The sequence below is a fragment of the Callorhinus ursinus genome, unplaced genomic scaffold (assembly GCF_003265705.2).
Source record: "Callorhinus ursinus isolate GAN/ISIS: 27379988/994484 unplaced genomic scaffold, GSC_fseal_2.0 scaffold18, whole genome shotgun sequence".
NCBI lineage: Eukaryota > Metazoa > Chordata > Mammalia > Carnivora > Otariidae > Callorhinus > Callorhinus ursinus.
The window spans coordinates 34,960,557-34,978,074 of NW_027397080.1; the positions used below are offsets into that span (position 1 = coordinate 34,960,557).

General features: G+C 65.6%; 1 protein-coding gene across 6 annotated transcripts in view; it reads left to right on the plus strand.

The window, feature by feature from the left end:
* The window catches only part of MEGF6 (multiple EGF like domains 6), an 89,242-nt gene that overhangs the window by 43,762 nt on the left and 27,962 nt on the right, over nt 1-17,518 (plus strand). The window lies entirely within an intron of this gene.

The following is a 17,518-nucleotide window of genomic DNA, read 5'->3' on the forward strand; positions in this document are numbered from 1 at the left end:
TGTGATGTTAGTTCAGTGTTCGCTGAGGGTGTCCTGCGGCCCCCTGTGTGCTGGCCTGGGCCGGACACAGGGACCCCCAAGACACATGGGGTCCTGTCCCTGTGCTGAGGATGGTGCGGTCCAGCCGCGGGCAGACACAGGTGCTGAGCAGCCCTCCTGACACAGAGCCCCACAGGGCTCAGCCCTTCAGGGAGTGGGGAGCTTCCTGGGGGTCCTGGAGCCAGGCCGTACCACCAGGGGCTCGGGTGCGGCCAGCTGCCTCCAGGATGCCGTCCAGAGCGCCAGGTAGGGCCACAGAGCAGGGGCCCGTCACGAGTGCCAGGCCAGCACCCAGGCCTTTTTCTGTGGGTGTGGGGCGGCCAGTGGGCTCAGGGTGGGGTGCTGGCAGTGGTGCCTGGCGCTTGTGCGGCCATGCATGCCTGGGCCCCCCTGGACCCTGCGTGCCAGGATCCGTGAGGGAGCTCCTCACCGAGAGGCCCGAAGGTCAGGACAGGCCCCGGAGCTTCTCCGCACACCTCCCGCCTTGTCTGCAGGGCTGGCCGCTGTGCTGTCTCCCCAGGCCCACGCTGACTCCTGCCCCGGGCACCCCAGCTCTGACCCCTGGGCTGGGCTGACCTCTGTCTCATCCTGCGTCATTCTCTAGGAATTCTCAGAAAATTCCCGGCATTAACCTCTGCAGGCCTGGGCTGATGTTTGTCTCCTGGCATTCACGAGGAGAGTTCTGGGCCCAGCCTTCCCTGTGGGACTGTGGCCGGCTGTAGCCTAAGCCTGACTCGGGGTCTTGCAGGGACACTCCCAGGCAAGTGCAGAGATGGTGAAGCCATCGGGGGAGGCTTGGCCTTGCTGGGAATGCCGGCACGGGGCTGTCTGAGTGCCGAGCCTCTGGGAGAGGGGCTGCCCCCTGCACGGCCAGGAAGGGCCCGGTGCTTTCGGTAGCCACACCTGGGGGCTGTGGCACATTGGGGTCTCTGCATGGTCTGTGCCTGCCTCTGGGTCACATTCCCCACGAGACCAGGGGAGCTCAGCCTTTGGCCTTGAGAGGCCAGGAGGAGAGCAGGGCCCCTCTCAGACCTCAAGTGGGCATCACGGGGTTGGGGGTGCTGGGAGGTGGAGGAGCCCACTCCCCGCTGTTACCCCATACATGTCCCTCCCTGTTGGCAGCCCTGGCTCCATAAGGTCCCTGGTGGGCTGGGATCAGGGCTGTGTTGGGCACTGATGCGGGTCTGGGGGCAGCTGTGAGGGGTTCCTCCTGGCCTCAAAGTGGGGGGAAGCTTGGTTTCCCTGGGACACTGACCACGGGACCAGAACACGTGCACAGGCCGTTCTTGTGAGGACCCAGAAAAGCAGGTGTGGCTCCTGTCTGGGGGAGCAGGGCCCACTCCTGGGCCAAGCTGTGCCTGCATGGCCGTCCCGAAAAATCACTCTCGAATGCCGTAGGACAGACTGCTTGTCTTGGGTGCGCGGAGAGACCCAGGTACACGCGCCTCCCTTGCTGCTGGGTGGACCCATCGGGTGTCCCCCCTCTCGTGGGGCCCGTCTGCCCCTCTCTGCTGGTCCGTGCCCTCTCGTGGCCTCTTGGGTCTGGGGAGGGCCGTGGCTGGGAGGGAGGTCCCCACCGCTCACCAGTGTCCCTCCACCCCAGACGTGGATGCGTGTGCTGGTGGGAACGGGGGCTCTGAGGACCAGAGCTACAACACCATGGGTGGGGGGGCTTCTGCTGCTGCCCCCCGGCCACCAGACGGCAGGACCTGCCAAGGTGGGCCCCGGGCGCCGCCCACCGCCGCCCACCGCCACCCACTGCCACCATGGCCTGGCCTCAGCCTTGCTTCACCGCCCTGGCTGTCCCAGGGGTGCCTCCTCCTCGACCCTCAGGGCCACCCCGCTGGTTCCCCGGTGATGGGGTCCTCTCTGCCCAACCCACTCGTCATGCCTTTATGGCATCCACGTGTCTCTGAAAATGAGCCCCGAGTGACTCAGAGAACCTGATGTGGGTGGGGGCCTCTGGAGGCTGTGCTGGGGGAGATGCAGCCCGGGAGGGTAGGTGGGTGGCCGGCTGGACCAAGCACAGGCAATGGGGGTGGAGGGTGGGCCGTGTACCTGGGCATGCATGTGGCACCGGTGGGCACGGAGCCCCGACTAGCGCTTGCCGAAGGCTGGGCCGGAGGTGTTCGCCAGCCCCGGGCATCCTCTGTCCCTCGGCCCTGTTGTCACTGGCAGGCTGTCAGCCAAATCAAGAACAGACAGAAGATTCTCCTGGGGATGGGGAAGGAGGGGGCCGGATTAGGGTTGAGGCAGGGGAAGGCAGGGGCGGGAGGCCCAGGCTGTCCCCCAGTGCCCCCTCACACTCCTTTGTCTGCTGCGGCCCCCACCTGACCCCTGACCCCAGGGCCGGCTCTGGCAGCGTGGGCCCCTCTGAGCGCGTGCCCCTCGGGCCAGTGGCATCAGTCCCCTTGCCCCTGTCTCTGTGTCCCAGAACTCATTCCAGAGAAGAGCCAGCGGGGAGCTGTCCGTCAGAGGGCCGGGGGGGGGTCCCAGCCTGCTGGGCTGGGGTCTGGGGCTGCGGGAGTCTGCCCTGGTGGAGTGCTCTTCAAACACGGGGTGTCTCCTTTCCAGCGTCTTCATGGCCAGAAGGAGGCTGGAGGGAGGGGAGCAGGGCCGAGGGTCCTGTGCCTGACGGGGAGGGCAGGTGAGAAGGTTAGCCCGGCATCTCCACATTACCCCCCAAAGTCCTGGCTTTGGCCTCGGTTTCGCCTTCTGTGAGATGGGCCCCTTGGGATGACAGAACCCATGGGGCCTCTGCCCCCACCCCAGGACGCACAGAGTGCAGGGGGAGCTGGGGCAGAGAGGAGTGCCCCGCCCCCCGCCCCAGACCGGGGTGAGGAGGGTGGCCCTGCTGCTGACACCTGCCCTCCTGCCTGAGCCCCCACCCCATTCACACCAAGTCCAGATGTTCAGCAGCCCCCGACATTGTAGAAACACCGGGCTGGAGCTTCGGTGCCAGTGAGGCTGGACCAATCCCTCCTCCACCGAGAGCCTGTGTACCCCCTCTAAGCGGGGAGCACGTGTGAGTGGAGTGGAGTGAGTACAGTGGAGTGAACAAACAGAGGGGCCCAGAGCGTGCCAGGCCCAGGGCAGAGGCCCGTGTGCGTCAGCTCCCCTGCCAGCCTCCTTGGCCCCTGTGCGCCCCAAGGATGCCCACACGCAAAACGTAAAACACACACTTCTTCCACTGCTGTTCTCCTGGGCTTCCCCCCAGGCCCCCATGGACGGTCCTGGTCTGAGCCCCCATCAGCTGCTGGCCCAACCTCGGCCGGCCTGGCCTGTCTGGGCCTTGGCTTCTGCACTGGGGTCTCCCACCTCGGGAAGCTGGCTTGTGCACAGTTTGAGATGGAATCAAGGTCCCCACCGTGGAGGGGCTTTCTAGCTCAGGGGCCTCCCAGATTTGGGGCTGGACCTGGGGTTTCCTGTCCTGTCCCTTCTGGTCCTTGGCCCTAGAGCTGGGCAAGCAGCCCCAACCCCTTGTCTGTGTCCAGGAGGCCCTGGGAAAGGTGCTGGGGCTGCTCCGGAGCTGGGGGGCTTCTGACCTGTGCCCCGGGCTCCCAGTGCTGACCTGGGGCCCAGGGGCCGGGTGTGCCACGTGATGCGTCTGCAGGTCCTGGAAGATAAGTCTGCATTCCAGCCACTGGCCAGAGCCCTGCACAGAGTCAGCACAGTACAGGGCCTGCAAATGCAACCTCTCCAAGTTCCTTTGGGAAGCTTTGGAATCCCTTAATCCACCGGGTCCCGAAGGGCAGGCCAGGCTGCCGCCATCTGACAGACCTGTCCGAGGGCAGCACCATGGACAAAATGACCAGGAGGGAGGGCAGTCTGGGAGGATAGGCCTCAGACCCTGCATCCCGCAGTGCTGGCCCTTTCTTCGCCACCCGGGCCCCTCCCTGGCCTCGGCCCCTGGGAGTTTGCAGACCCCTAGCCCTGCGTGTTTGGGATGGCTGGGGCCCCGAGTCACCGCGTGGCCGGCAGCCGAGAGCCAAGCGCCTGCTGTGTTTTCTCTGTCCCACTGCCAGCCCAGCCCAGCCCCCCTGAAACTGCAGCTCCGGCCAGCAAACAGGACTGCTGGGGCGGCCCACGGCCGTGAGTGAGCAGAGCCAGCGGGAAATCAAGACGTTACCTCTGAGGGCAGGACAGCTCTGCTCGCTCACACGTAGGGTGGTGCGCCCCGAGCTGACGGTGGGGTGAGCCCAGAAACCGCTCAGAGTGATGAATGGACACTATAAAACCCTAGCGCTGGCACGGGAGCCTGGCTGGAGGGCGCCCTGGCCCTTGCTCCGGGAGCATGGCCAGGCCCGTGTGCTTGTCACGTTATGGGACACTGTCCTGGAGCAGGAACCATGAGCTCCAGGAGGCTGGGAGGCCGGAGCCACGCATCTCCGAGGTGAGGCTGCACGCCTGCTGCCGCATCTCTCGCTTCCCAGGACGCCATCTCTGGCATGTGTCAGCCCTACCTCCAGACCCGTGGGCGGTGGGTTTAGGGAGGTGGCAGGCCCTGGGGAGAAACGCAGGCTCCCCCATAAAACTCACGCCCTGGCAGCCTGGGGGCCCCAAGCTCCTGTCCAGGACTGCCCCACTCTCCATGTCAGCCCCTCTGGAAAGGCCATCCCAGTGCCAGGCTTTGGTGTCCGTGAGGCCCACGATGAGCCTCAGCTTAGTACCTTGGGTGACTACTCTGAACCTCAGTCTCTTTATCCAGAAAGTGGGACTAAAAAGACTCTTTCCTCTCCGGGAACTGCAGAGGACTGGGGAAATGTCTTGAGACCCCTGGCCCAGCGTCGTGCAGGCATCCAGCCCTAGGCTAGCTTCTGGCGGGGGGGGGGGGGGGGTGGCGACTGGAGAGAAGAGCTGTCCCAACCTGCCCTGGACCCGTCCTCCACCTGGCCTCGGGGCGCTTGCTTCTTGACCAAGGTCCTCAGGGGCCAGGCCCCGGGGTTGGGGAGACTACACCGAGGCCAGGGTAGGGGGTTCCAAGACCCTCTAGCAGGTCTCCGTGCCTGCCCCGAGCCCCTGCGCCACCCCGCTGCCGGCTGTTGGGGACTTGGTCTGGAGCGCCCCATCTGGAAGACGCGGCCAACTTCACGCTAGGCCAGATGACATGGCCTGAAGACCACAGTGACATCGTAACCGCTGGGGGGAGGTCTCGGTCCCACTCCCAGGGGAGATGGAGGCTGCTCTTCGGAGAGAATCAGGCTGTCTCCCAGGGCGGGACGTGAGGCCCGCAGGCCCGCTTTCCCACGGCGGGCGATCCGCGATTCCCACCGCTCTGACCCCCCTCCTTCCAGAGATAAGGGAGGCTCTGGGGAAGGGGCAGCGGGGGCTGCCAGGCGGGGGCTGTGCAGGGAGCGGGCTTCCTCCGGTGGAAGTCCTTCTCGGCCCAATGCGAGAACACCTGACTCTTTCCTGGAGGTGCCCACCCCGGCTTCTTGGTTCCTCCTTGGCTGTGGGGTGGCCAGGCAGAGCTGGGGCGTCTGAGAGAAACCCGTGGGGGCTTGAGGCCTGGAGACAGTGTCCCTGCATCCCAGCCGCTGTGGGCCAGCTCGGGCGTCTGCACTGAGCAGGTGGTTCTGCGGACCCCCCCGGCTGCCGGGGGACACAAAGGGGACCTGCTGTGAGGCATGTGTGCTTGAGGTGGTGTGGGCACGAAGCGGCCTCTCCGTAGGCCTTGCCTGCCTGCCCCCCACCCCCGCCTCGGCTGTGGCCAGGGGCTCCAGGCCCGTCTCCATCCTGGGAAGCGGCCGGACAAGTGCTTCTCTCTCATTCCCGCTCTGCCCGGCCGGACTCCTGGCCGGGCCTCCACTGGCCTCCTGGAGATGGCTGCAGGCTCTCACCGTCCCGGGGGAGAGGCAAGAACATGGGAAGCGACAGGCCTCGACTAGGAGCCTCCAGGGCTCGGGCTCTGGGCCGGGAGGGCCGTGGGCTGACCAGAGCCAGCTGTGCTGGCCTGCGGCAGTGCCCTGGAGGGGGTGCGGGGGGGCTTTCTCTGACCCCCTCCTGGGGTCATCCTTGGTCCCTCCGATGGCAGGACCACCCCTCCTACCCACCCAAGTCTTGAGGGAGGTTTTATCACTGTAAGGACTTCTGTGTTTCCCAGGACAATCCTGCTCTTGCTGAATCAGGATGGGAAGGCTGGCGGGAAGTGTCATGGTGGCGGCAGGAAGGAGACCATGTCTCGTCCAGCCCACGCTGCGGGCTGGACCTGCTCTGCTGCTCGGTGCTCAGGCCACCCCGGGCTCACACAGCTGGGGGATGGGGAGTAAAGTCCAGAGTGACGTCCTGGGTGCTCAGGCGCCGTCTGGGGGTCCCCGTCCTGTCTTCTCTGGCTTGCCAGCTTCTCTGGAGCTGGAAGGGCCTCTCGCCATCCCCTGCTGTCCAACCTGGCAGTGCCACTCGGCAGGGATCTGTGGAGTGACCTGCCCACGGATGCAACAACCGGGCCGGGAGAGGCCTCCTGGCAGGCTCGTCGCGCACCTGCGGGCCTCGGAACCCGGCGTGCACTCGGGCCTTCTGGTGGCAAAGCCCCTGCCTCGTTCCTGTGAGGGCCTGGTCCCCTGGCCGCCTGTCCCCTGGACTCAGGCGAGCAAGCCCAGCTGAGAACTGCGATCCTTCCAGGCAGGTTGGCGGCACTTCCGACCAGGCGTCTGTGGCCTCCTCCGTCAGAGGCTCTGAGAGTCGGATGCTGGCTATGTTTGTCCCTCTACTGAGCAGATGCTAGCAGGTAGGCCCTTGGTTAAGGCCAGTGCAGGAGAAATGATCATTGTTGCCACCGTCAGCAGTCAGGGTCTGCTGGTGACAGCCTGCCTCGGGGGCCTGCCTGACCCCTGAGCCCGGGGCACGGTGCAGTTTTCCGGGAGGAGACCTCAGATGGGCGGCCTGTGGGCGCTGACACGGCAGAGCCCCGGTGCCCGAGGCCAGTAGTATGGCCTGTGGGCAGGGGCCGAGCTGCAGGGCAAGAGCCGGATGCGGGAGCTGGGAAGCCCAGCTTCGGTCCCTGAGCCCCGACATACCACAGGCGCGGCTGGAGGCCTGAGTAACGTTTGGAGGCCATGGTCCTCACGCTCGGGGCTTGGCAAGAGGAGGCGGACGTGTGCAAATGGGGAGCCCCGCCCTGCTGCGCGGAGGGCAGGCACAGGAGTCAGGCCAGATCTTGCCCCCGCCCCGTCAGCTTCCCCCACTGAGCTGGGGGCCTGCTGTGTGAGGCGGCCACTTCCACCTGAGCCACAGTGGCCCAGGGTCTTGGCCCGAGGGCTGGGTTGTTGGGGGTGGCGGTGACGTGAAGCTCGCGGGGGCCGTGGCAAGCCTGAGGAAGGCGGCACATCCCCACTCTGGGAGTGGGGACAGCAGCCGCTCCTAGCCTTGCTCCGGGGAAGGGTGGCCTCCCCACGCCTGGCCTGCCTCTCTGCCCGGCAGGTGGGAGAGGTCTTCCCCTCCGCTTCTCTCATCGTTCACCCTGTCCCGTTGGGTCCCTTCCCTGTGAAATTCTGCTCATCCTGAAGCCCCCACCCCCACCCTGGGGTCTAGCCCCCTGATTGGATTCTCCTGCCCGTGGCTCTGTCCCTCCGTGTGAATGATGACTGCACCTTCCCCACCCTCCCCGGCTCTTTTCCAGGCATCTGTGGGAGACAGGTCTGGGCTGAGCTTCCACTCCCTTTGCCCCACCCCCACCCCGCTGCTCTGGACCCCACTGGGCCGCTGGGCTTCTGACCCCACTCTGGCCTCAGCCAGACCCCAGAATCCCATTGACAAACCCTCCTCGCTCCCTGGTTCCCGGGCTCTGGCCAGAGCAGCTCTGGGGTGGGCAGCTGTATCAGAACTCAGAGGGCAAGACCCCAGAACTAGCGCATCTTCCATGAACAGACCTTAGGGAGAGGGTGTGGGTGCTCGGAGCTGGGGCCCATGGCTGGCCGGGTCAGAGCTGGGGAGTCCTCTGGGCTCACTTCTTGTCCCTCTGCATTTCACATGGACAGTGTCCGGCCCTGGGCTCAACCTGTGCACTCGGTGGCCTTGAGTATTTGTGGTGTGGCATCGGGGCCTCAGAGGTGGGAGGGGCCGATGGCCAGCCCTGCCAGCTCCAGGCTCGGGCACCTGGGGAGGGAGCATACATGCTGGCTGGCCCTGGACGCTGGCTCAGTTGACTGCCACCCCTGTGACCACAGCGTCCTGTGGTCAGGTTGCACCTTCGGGTGGGGAAAGCGCAGCAGGAGGAGTGACCACCGGGGCCCAGCAAGCTGCGTGGGTTGTTGGATGCGAGCCTGGTGATGCGCCTGGCCGTCGATGTGCTGGTTGGTTCTGGCCGTCTCTCTGGGTGCCTGCTGTGGACCAGGGCCAGGCACACGGCTTTGGCCAGACTCCCGGCCGGGCATGCTCGTCTCCCCAGCCTTTCCTGCCTCTGGGCCAGTAGCCCTGCAGCTGCCCCAATGTCCTCCGATGAGCCGGTGAGCACGCCTGTGCCCTTGCCTGCTAGCTGGCCACAGGCTGGCTCACCACCTTCTCCGGGAAGCCTCCCCGTCGATCAGCCATCACTGTGTCCTCTGCTCTGAGTGCAGCGTGAGCTCCAGGGCCGTCTGTGTGTCCCGGGCAGCTCAGTGTCCTCAGTGAGAGCCAGGCCTCGGGGGCTGTGCCCAAGGTGGGGGCATTCTGGCCTCGGGCGCTCCCGGGGCTAGAGCTGGCCTCCCCATAGCCTTCGCACGACAGCCAGGGAGTGAGGCCAGGCAGCCGCCGCCACCAAGGGAGCCCCGTCACGCGCACGTATGCATGTGCACACGTGTGTGGGAGGCCTCCGGCACAGCTCTGGGCCGGCCCTCCGCGGGTGCCTCCGGGGCCACACCGGGCCTCGGGCTCTCTGGCGTGGTGCCGGCGTCTGATGCACCCCAAGCTGGCTGGTCCCCGGAGGAGAGCATGTGGGGCAGAGGCTGCTCCACCTTGGGCTCCCCAGGGGTGCCCATGTGTGAAAGAGGAGGGCACCCCCAGTTCCTCCTGGCCCTAGCCAGGGGCAGCTGCCGTCAGGAATGGCAGCTGGGCGCTAAGAAACAACCGTGGTTTTAATTTCCCTTTCCTCTGCTTGGGTGAGGAGTCCCGCCGGGTAATGGGTTTACCACGAGGCTGGCGCTGGGACCAGCTGGCTCCCTGCTCCTGAAATAAACTCAGGCAGCAGCCTGGGGGTGGGGGTGGGGGTGGGGGGGCGGGCGTTCTGCGTGCAGGCGGGCTGGACCGCGTGTGGCCCGGGACTGAAAGCTGACCTCCTGCCCTGGACTGGGCTCTGGATGTCAGGGTGGAAAGAGCCAGGCAGGCGATGGTCACCTGAGGGCCCAGAGGTGGCCGGGAGGTCCCTTGAGCCCTCCCTAAGGCCGAGAGAAGAGGAGTCTGAGAGAGAAGCCTCCTTCCAGCCCCTTCCTGGCCCTGGCCCTTCTTTCCTGCTGCTGGGGGTCCTGTGGGGGGCTGTCTGGTCACTGGCCTGGCTTGTTACAGTCCCTGTATCCACCCGGGCACCTGCTCGTCATTGTGCCCCCCCCCCTCCCAGGAGGGACACAGGACCCGCCTGACTTCAGCAGGCGGAGAGGGGAGTGAGCAGAGGTGCTAGCAGAGCCAGAGCCCGGGGCCTGGAGCGTCCCAGGGTGGCCTGTCCCCCCATGAGTGGGCATGGCCTGGCCTCCACCCCTGCCCAGCACCCAGTGCCACAGCTACCTGTGGGTGCCCAGCACCTGCTGTTCTACTCTGGAGCCTGCTCTGTCCGTGGACCTGCATCCTCGAAGTCCAGGCACCTAGGGGTCCTGGGCAGTGACTTCTGGGGGCTTCTCCGGTGCCACTCCTCTCTCGCATGCCTCTGTCTGCAGAGGGCTTAGCTCCTCCTGAGACGTGGGGACCCAGGAGTGCCCGGTCCCCAGGAGATGGCGAGGTCCAGACCTGCGGGCTCCCCCTCAGAGGCCAGACAGTGTGCTCGATGCCTTGGCCTCCTTGGGTGCCGTTGGAGGGCCTGTTCGGCCCATGTCTTGTCCCCCCGGAACAGACAGACTCCACAAGTGAAGGGGAGCTCGGCCGTGATCTGCTTCCTGCCGGCCCCCCACCGACCCAGGAACATGGTACTTCTGCCCTGAAGCCCCATGTCAGGGGCCTGTGGTGGGTTGGGCCCCACGCTCAGGGGTAGTGTGGCGTTTTGGGGGCAGCACGGGGCCCTCACCCCAGCCCGGGTCCTGGCGAAGGAGCCCAGCGGCCGCCCAGCTTGGAGAGGAAAGCTGGAGCCGGCCCGGCGGGTGGGGGGAAACGGCTCCTTCTGCTGACACACAGACATTCCGCCGGGCAGAGACGCCCAGCCCGCATTTCTGCATCGGGAAAGCATTTCCCAAACAGCTTCCAGACCCCACAGCCGCGGGCCTGGATGCGCTTGGCGGCACCGGAGCGGGGGTGGGGGCGCAGTGGGGCGGCTGTGGGCACCGTCTGTGCGGCTGGTGGCGTTCTGTGCTCGGCGGGTTGCTCCCTGCACCACCATGACCAAGTCCTCCTGCCTGGCCTCGTGGGGATGGAGGCCCAGAGTCCTCCGCAGTCCCTGGTCCTTCAGGGGCATGCTGCTGGAGCTCATCCCATACCTCGTGTTGTCCTGGGATCTGAGGACCTCACTGTAGCTCTCAGACATTGCTGGTCCCCAGAACTGTGTCCTGTGGGCAGGACTCGGGGGTCTGCACAGGAGACTGAGGCTGGTGCCCCCCGCTTCCTGTCTTTGGTTCTTCCTCCTCCCATGGCCCTGGTCCTGAAAGACGTCAGAGTGGAGTCTGCATGGGACTTAGTGATACTTCGCAGGGTCTCTGCAGGGCCTTCACCCCAGAAGGGTGCTAATGGAGGAACCCAGGCCCTGTTGCCTAGCAATCTCTGAGTCAGAGCTTCTGATGGTGTCCCTCTGCCCCTCCCTTAGAGACAGAGCTTGTCTCCACGGCCTCCTGTCCCCCTGCCTCCTGGCTGGTGGCTGCAGACGGGGGAACCCTCGGGTTTCTATGAGCACTGATTTGTGAGCTGTTGGAAAATGAGATTTACATTGCAGTGATAAACTGCTAGCCCACACGGAAGGCACCATCCAAACAGTGATCTGACAGTGTGACCATCAGAGAGACTGAGGGAGGCTTCCAGGGTGAGAGGCTAGAGTTCAAGGGCTGGTGTGCCGTTCAGAGGGAGGAGAGGAGAGAGGCTCACCCAGGAGGCTGTGGCAGACAGGCAGGCAGGTCCCAGGCAGGCCTGTTTCTGCCCTGCCGGGTGCCTGGCAGGCAGGGAGCCAATGGGAAGGGCTGGCCTCTGCACGGCAGGCAGGACTGGGGAAGGTGAGGTGCCTCTCTCCCACGGGCTTGAGGTTGCCCCCTGGGACGCCCTGTGGGCTGGGCAGAGTGCCGGCCAGCAGGGCCTTGGCCCCAGTAGTGGATCAGGAGGTGGAGGGCCGGCCTAGGCAGTGTCCCAGGGGTGAGACCTCAGGGGCCAGCATGGGGCTGCGGGTCAAACGCTCATGAGGCCTGTATGCATAGGTTCTTATGATGCTGCCTGCTCTGGACCAAGCTGGAGCCTCAGGCTGTGCCCTTGAGCAAAGTGGGGGTTCAGGGTATGGGGTAGGATGTGCCTCCAGGGCTAATGTAGCCTGACACCTGGGGCTTGCTGCCCTTGCTGGGGAGTCCATTTTCGCTCTGACCCTCTCCCACCTGCTGTAGGGGTGCAGGGACTCCCTCTGGGTGTCAGCCCCCATCCAGTGGAGGACATGATAATGCAGGGTGCTGGACACCAGGCTTGGGGGCTGCAGGCGTCTTTACCCCCGGGGGGATTTCCACTTTGGGGGTTGGACTCCACGTGCCTGGCTCTCTCCATCCACCTCACACTTGACAGAACCCAAGCCCACCTGTCTTTCCGAAGCCCCCAGTGGCATTGCCAGGGTGGCCTCCCTTTCTGCCTTGCTGTCTTCCGTGTAGCTGCTGGGAACGTATGTGTCCGTGTGCAGGCACGTGCCTGCACATGTCTGTGCGGGGTCCTGTGTGGGTCACGTGTGTATTTGCACACGTGGGTCTGTTTGTGCACGTGTCCCTGTGTGTCTGCCCGAAGGGTGCCTGTGTGCGTGCCGCGGGTCCGCGTCGGGGTGCCGGGAGCGCGCCGCCGGAATACGCGGGGCGCGGGGCTGTGCACTGCGGGACCAGAGCGGCCCGCGGGGGCGGGGCGGGGCGGGGCGGGGGCGGCCCCTCCGCATAGTGGATTTGGCCTTCACCTGCGGGGGGCGGAGGGAAAGCCGAGAACAAAAAGGCGAGGGGCGGGGCGCCGGGCTCAGAGCGCGGCGGGCCGCTGGGGTGCGCGCTGCTGGCTGGCCGGCCATGGGAGCGTCCCGCGGCCGCGGGGGACTGGCGGCGCTCTGGTGCCTCGGGCTCCTGGGGGTCCTGGCGCGCGTCGCGGGCACGCACTACCGCTACCTCTGGAGGGGCTGCTACCCGTGCCACCTGGGCCAGGCCGGCTACCCCGTGAGCGCCGGTGACCGGAGGCCAGGTGGGCGCCCGGTGGACTCTGCGCGGGTGGGGGGGGGGCGGGCGCCTCCCTCCGCCGCGGGCTCCCTTTGCACCTCTTTTTGAAGCTGGCGCCCAGGCGGCTGACAGCGCCGAGGCTGGAGGGAGCAGGGCGGGGGCAGTGCCGCTGGCCGCCGCTTCCTCTGGGACAGGGCCCTTCCTCCCTGAGTCATCCGACCTTCTGTCCCCTCTCTGGTTTGGCTGCAGGGTCTGCTGACAGCTGAATGGCCTTTTGACCAGAGGGAAAAGAAACAGCCCCTTGCCTTTGCCTGTGGCACGGGGGGGGGGGGGGCATTTGCCCTGCACTGGCGGCTCTGGGGGGGGGCAAACAAGAAGGCCGGCTCAAGAGAGAGCCCCCCGGGGTTCCTAAGTAAAGTCTGCCGTTCCAGGGTCCCCAGAGCACGGCCCGTTGGGGGTCGCGTGTGGATGTGGCAGGTGCCATCCTTTCTGTCACCTTCCCCAAGCCTTGGGGGTGTGGTCAGCCCAGTGGGCTGCAGGGTGAGCCGGGAGGACCCAAGCAGCTCATGGAAAGCGGATACACCCTTGTCCGGGTCCGTCCCGCCTCTCCCTGCACTTTAGATCTGGTACCCACGCTGGGCCAGCCTCCCCGCAGGAGCTCCTTAGAGCTTGGGACCGGTCATCCTTGGGAATGGGAGGTGGGGCGCGGGGAGAAAGCACCTGGGTCACAGCACGGGGCGGGGCGCGCCCCTCCAGGTCGTCCCTGGCCCCTGAGTGTGGCTCTGTGCAGGGCACCTGGTCTTGGAGGTTCTGGCCCTGCTATGCTGTCCCCTGAGACATGCCAGCTGGGTCTCAGGCTGGGTCCCCACGGGGTGGGCAACATTCCCACTCGGTGGCTCAGCCAAGGCCAGGCCGCTGTGGCACTAAGTGCCGTGAGGCTGTGTAGCCTGCAGAGGGGGGCTGTGTGGGGCTGGGCTTTGGGGAGCCCCCACCCTGCTCTGGGGCCTGGGTGGCCTTGTGGAAAGGAGGACGAGGGCCTGTGGAGGACGGGGTGCCATCTCTGGGCATGAGGACCCCGTGGCATGTTTGGGGCAAAGCAGATTCTGAACTTGATAACCATGTGAGTGGGCTTCCTGGCAGCGTCCCAGAGGGCTCAGGTTTCCATGGAAGCATGGGTGAGGCTTCAGAAGGGGCTGATTGGGGGGTATCTGCAGGGGCAGCTTATGGACCCCGGCATGAGCCCCTGGCCCAGGAGCTGGTGGAGCCTCCATGGGCTCCCAGCAGCATTGAGATAGGTTGCCCAAAGCACGACCTGGGGAGTCAGCCCAGTGTTGGCTTGGACCCGCCTGCTCCTGGCTCCTCTCTCTGCTGGCGTGAGCTATACCGGACGTGTGGCGGCTGGGCCTCAGGCTGGAGAAGGCAGAGGGGGGTTGCACCCGGCTATTATGCCTGGTTTCACTGGGTCAGCATGGGAGACTCGGGACCTTCAAGCTCTCTTTCAGCTTGGGGGTGGGGGGCGGGACGCAGGCCCCCCTCTGTGCTGTCTGGGGGAGTGATGTTTTCTCTGTAGTTCCAGGGCCTAAGGTGTCAATGCTCAGTTGGGGCCCTGCCGTTTGGGGTCTCAGGGCACTGGTCCCACAGCAGGAAGCACCCGGTGTAGGCAAGTTGTCTCGGCCGGAGAGAGCAGGCCTGCAGGGCAGGCCCTGGGGAGGGCATCCAGCCCCCAGAGAACACAGTGGACCTCACTGGGGGAGTCAGGAGGTCGGGCTGGCCAGAGGCCCCGTGTCTTCCCATCTCTTTCTCCCTGACCTCCTGCCCCCTCCTTTAAGGGCCCCATGATGACACTGGGCCCACCTCGAGATCCTTAACGTAAGCCCACCTGCAGAGTCCCTTTTGCTGGTGGGACTCTAGGGTTTGGGATGTGAACCCTTTTGGGGGGGCATTATTCAGCTGACCCCACTCAGATCACTGAGCCTGTGGCTGTCAGGCCACAGCCGTGGCCACGGCCATGGGCACAGGGTCAGCAGCTCCAGGTGTGTGCAGTGGGCTGAAGACAGCTCTCTGCCCTGCCCCCACGTGGCTGCCTCTGGAGTGGGGCAGGCAGGGTTAGGGAACTGGGCCCTGCCTTGCTGCCTGAGTGTCTGTCTCCTCTGTGAAGGGGCCCTAGCAGGAGGTCAGGTGGCCAAATGCCCTGCTGCCCTTCGGCAGGCTTCCCTTGCCCAGAGAGGTGAAGGGGGAGGCCTCAGGTCCTTCAGCCCTGAGCTGCCCACCGTGTCCAGATACCCACACGGGCTGACAGCCCTCGGTGGCGCTGGAAGTGGAGGCTGAGCTCGTTGCACCTAGCCGGGCTGCCGCTCACAGATGCTGTCCCTGCCAGAGGCAGGTTGCTGATCACCAGGCAGTGCCGCCCCAGGGGCCAGGGGAGAGCGTGGAGCTGCGGTCAGCGCGTCAGCCCCTCCCGAGAGGGGCGCCGTAGGAGACGGCTTGCAGACCTGGCCCTGCGCATCTTAGCAAGGAGCAGCATTTCTGTCCACTGGTGTGGACACTTGGGTCTGAATGTTCCTGTGCGGGCAGCAGGGGGGCCAGAACAGTGGTCATGTGGGCAGGGGGTGTGAGCCAGGGCGGGAGGCCCCGGCTGTCAGGGCAGCCCAGCTGGAGGGGCCCTGCTGGCTGACGGCAGCCTCCTGCCCCTGCATTCCCTGAGTGCTTCTTCCCAGATTGTCGTCTGTCCATTTGGTGTCCTTGCGGCCCACAGGCCTGATGGGCTGGCTGAGGGGCTGATGCTGTCCGGGGCTCCCCTTGCGTCCTTGGACGGCTTGCTCAGACCTGCCCGGGAGCTGCTGGAGGATGTGGTCTTCCAGGTGGGCTTGGCCCCCCAGCCAGGGGTCCGAGCGGCTCAGGGGTGTAGCGCTGCCTGAGCCAGCCTCTCTCCTAGCTGGGGGTCTGGAGTGAGCCGAGGGTGAATGTGGGGCTGCCGGAGGAGAGCCGGGTTTCCAGAAGCAGCGCCCCTGCCTGCCTGCGCACCCGGCCCCGGGGCCACGTCAGGAGCCCAGCGGAGTGCCAGAATGACGCCTGGCAGGGCTGGTCTGGACACTGCGGCTGCCATCCATCCCCCCCAGACAGCACACACGTGGCGCGTCTTCCCCAAAGCTTCGCTAAGCACCTACTGTGTGCCCAGGGCTGTGTCCCCTGCGGTCTCGTCTTTACCTCTTCTCAGTCCCCGTGGGTGGGTGCTGCCCGCCCTCCCCTTCCGTCTGCTCCCCACCCAGCTGACTTTCCCGCAGGAGGGCCCTGGATCCCTCTGTGCCCCCGCCTCTTGGCGGCTCTGCTGGGGGCCTTTGACCTCTGCCTTCAGGCTTCTTCCCGAGAATCACCCAGCTCCATTCAGAGAGAGCTCCACGCTGCCACGGGCAGAAGAGCGCCTCCCTGGGTGTTCGGTCTTCTCTCTGAGGCGCTTGGCAGGGCCCCAGGGGTCTCCCCGGAGTGGACCTGGCCTGTGTGCGCAGAGGCCCTGGCCTCCTGGGATTGGTTTGGTGTCATTTCTTGGGCGCCAGGTCCATTCTCAGCTCACGGGCTGGAGGCACGGTTCCCGTGCATGTGGGAAGCATAAGCTCATGGGCAGGCATTGGGGTTGGCGGGGGGAGCCTCGCCCTGTGGCCCACCTTTGGCACTCTTCACAAGTGGGCTCAGATGGCCCGTGTTTTAGGATGGAAGCATGGGAGCTGGACATTTTCACGGTGGGAACCGGAGGATGGAGTTGTGGCTTGTAGATGTTGGAGTGGAGCGTCTGTGTGTCTGTGGTTGGGGAGGCTGGCTACTCCGTTGGTGAGGCTGGTGTCTGAAGAGTGTGGACTAGCCCGAGGCCCGGGCCTGGGCTTCCATCCCCATGCCTGGTGCGCCAGGGCCCCCCCCCCGTGTCTGCAGCGGCTCCCCCCTTGGTCTCCGTGTCTCCCGGACAGTTGTGTCCCTTGCACACAGGTGTCTCAGCAGCCGGTTCCTCGGTCACCTCCCAGCCTCCCCGGGGGCCCGGGTTGGGGGACGGAAGTCTGGGGGGAGGGATGAGAGGTGAGGGCAGCCCCCACCTTCCCCGTGCCTCTGCATTTCTCCTGGAGGAGGTGACCCTCCTGGGGTGCAGGCCCGTGGGCCTCCAGCTCTAGGGCGGGTCTTTCTGCCTCTCCAGTTCTCAGCTGGGCTCCTGCGGTGGCTACCCAGGGCCTTTGGGCTGGCCTCATCCACTTCTGGTCAGCACGTTCCCTGGGGCCTGAGGTGCGGTGGGCACGGGTGTCCTGCCCGGTGGTCGGTGGTCTCAGATGGGGGGTGTTCTCCCGGAAGTGCCTGGGTCCTGTCTGGGGGATGCTGCTGGTGGTCTCCTGTCCCCCTGGCATTGGGAGGCCCTGGGGGGACCCAGGCAGACATCACCCGTGTTAGTTCTCTGGGACAAATACAACAGTAGACGTTTATTCTCTGACTGTTTTGGAGGCTGTGTCAGCAGCTCCCTCTGACCCTTCCTTCTCTTGTCTTTCCGGCCTTGCGTGGCCCCCCTTGTTCCTTGGCTGTGGCCACCTCATTCCAACCTCTGCCTCCCTGTGTGTCTTCTATGAGGACCCTAGTCGCTGGATTTAGGGACCCCCTTATCCAGCATGGATAACTAATTACATCAGCATCTTCAGGTCACATTCTGAGGCTCTGGATGGATGTTAATCTGGGGGACATTGTTCAGCCCTCCTACCCCCCTGCCAAAGCCTGGGCAAGGGCATTTCATGAGTTACTGGTTTTTCCTTTTGGGCTCTTGGGTCCCAGAGAAACGGCTGACACCGTCCTGAGAGTATTTCTGGATTTGGACTTTGGAATTGAGCATGAGCTCCAGGTTCAGTCTTGAAAGGTGTGAGGAGCTGGGCCTCTCCCAGTGCCCTCTGCAGCCCCTGCATTGTCCAGACCACCGCTCCCTGCATTCTCTCTGACCCCCAGGGCTCCCCACATTCTGGCCACCCCCA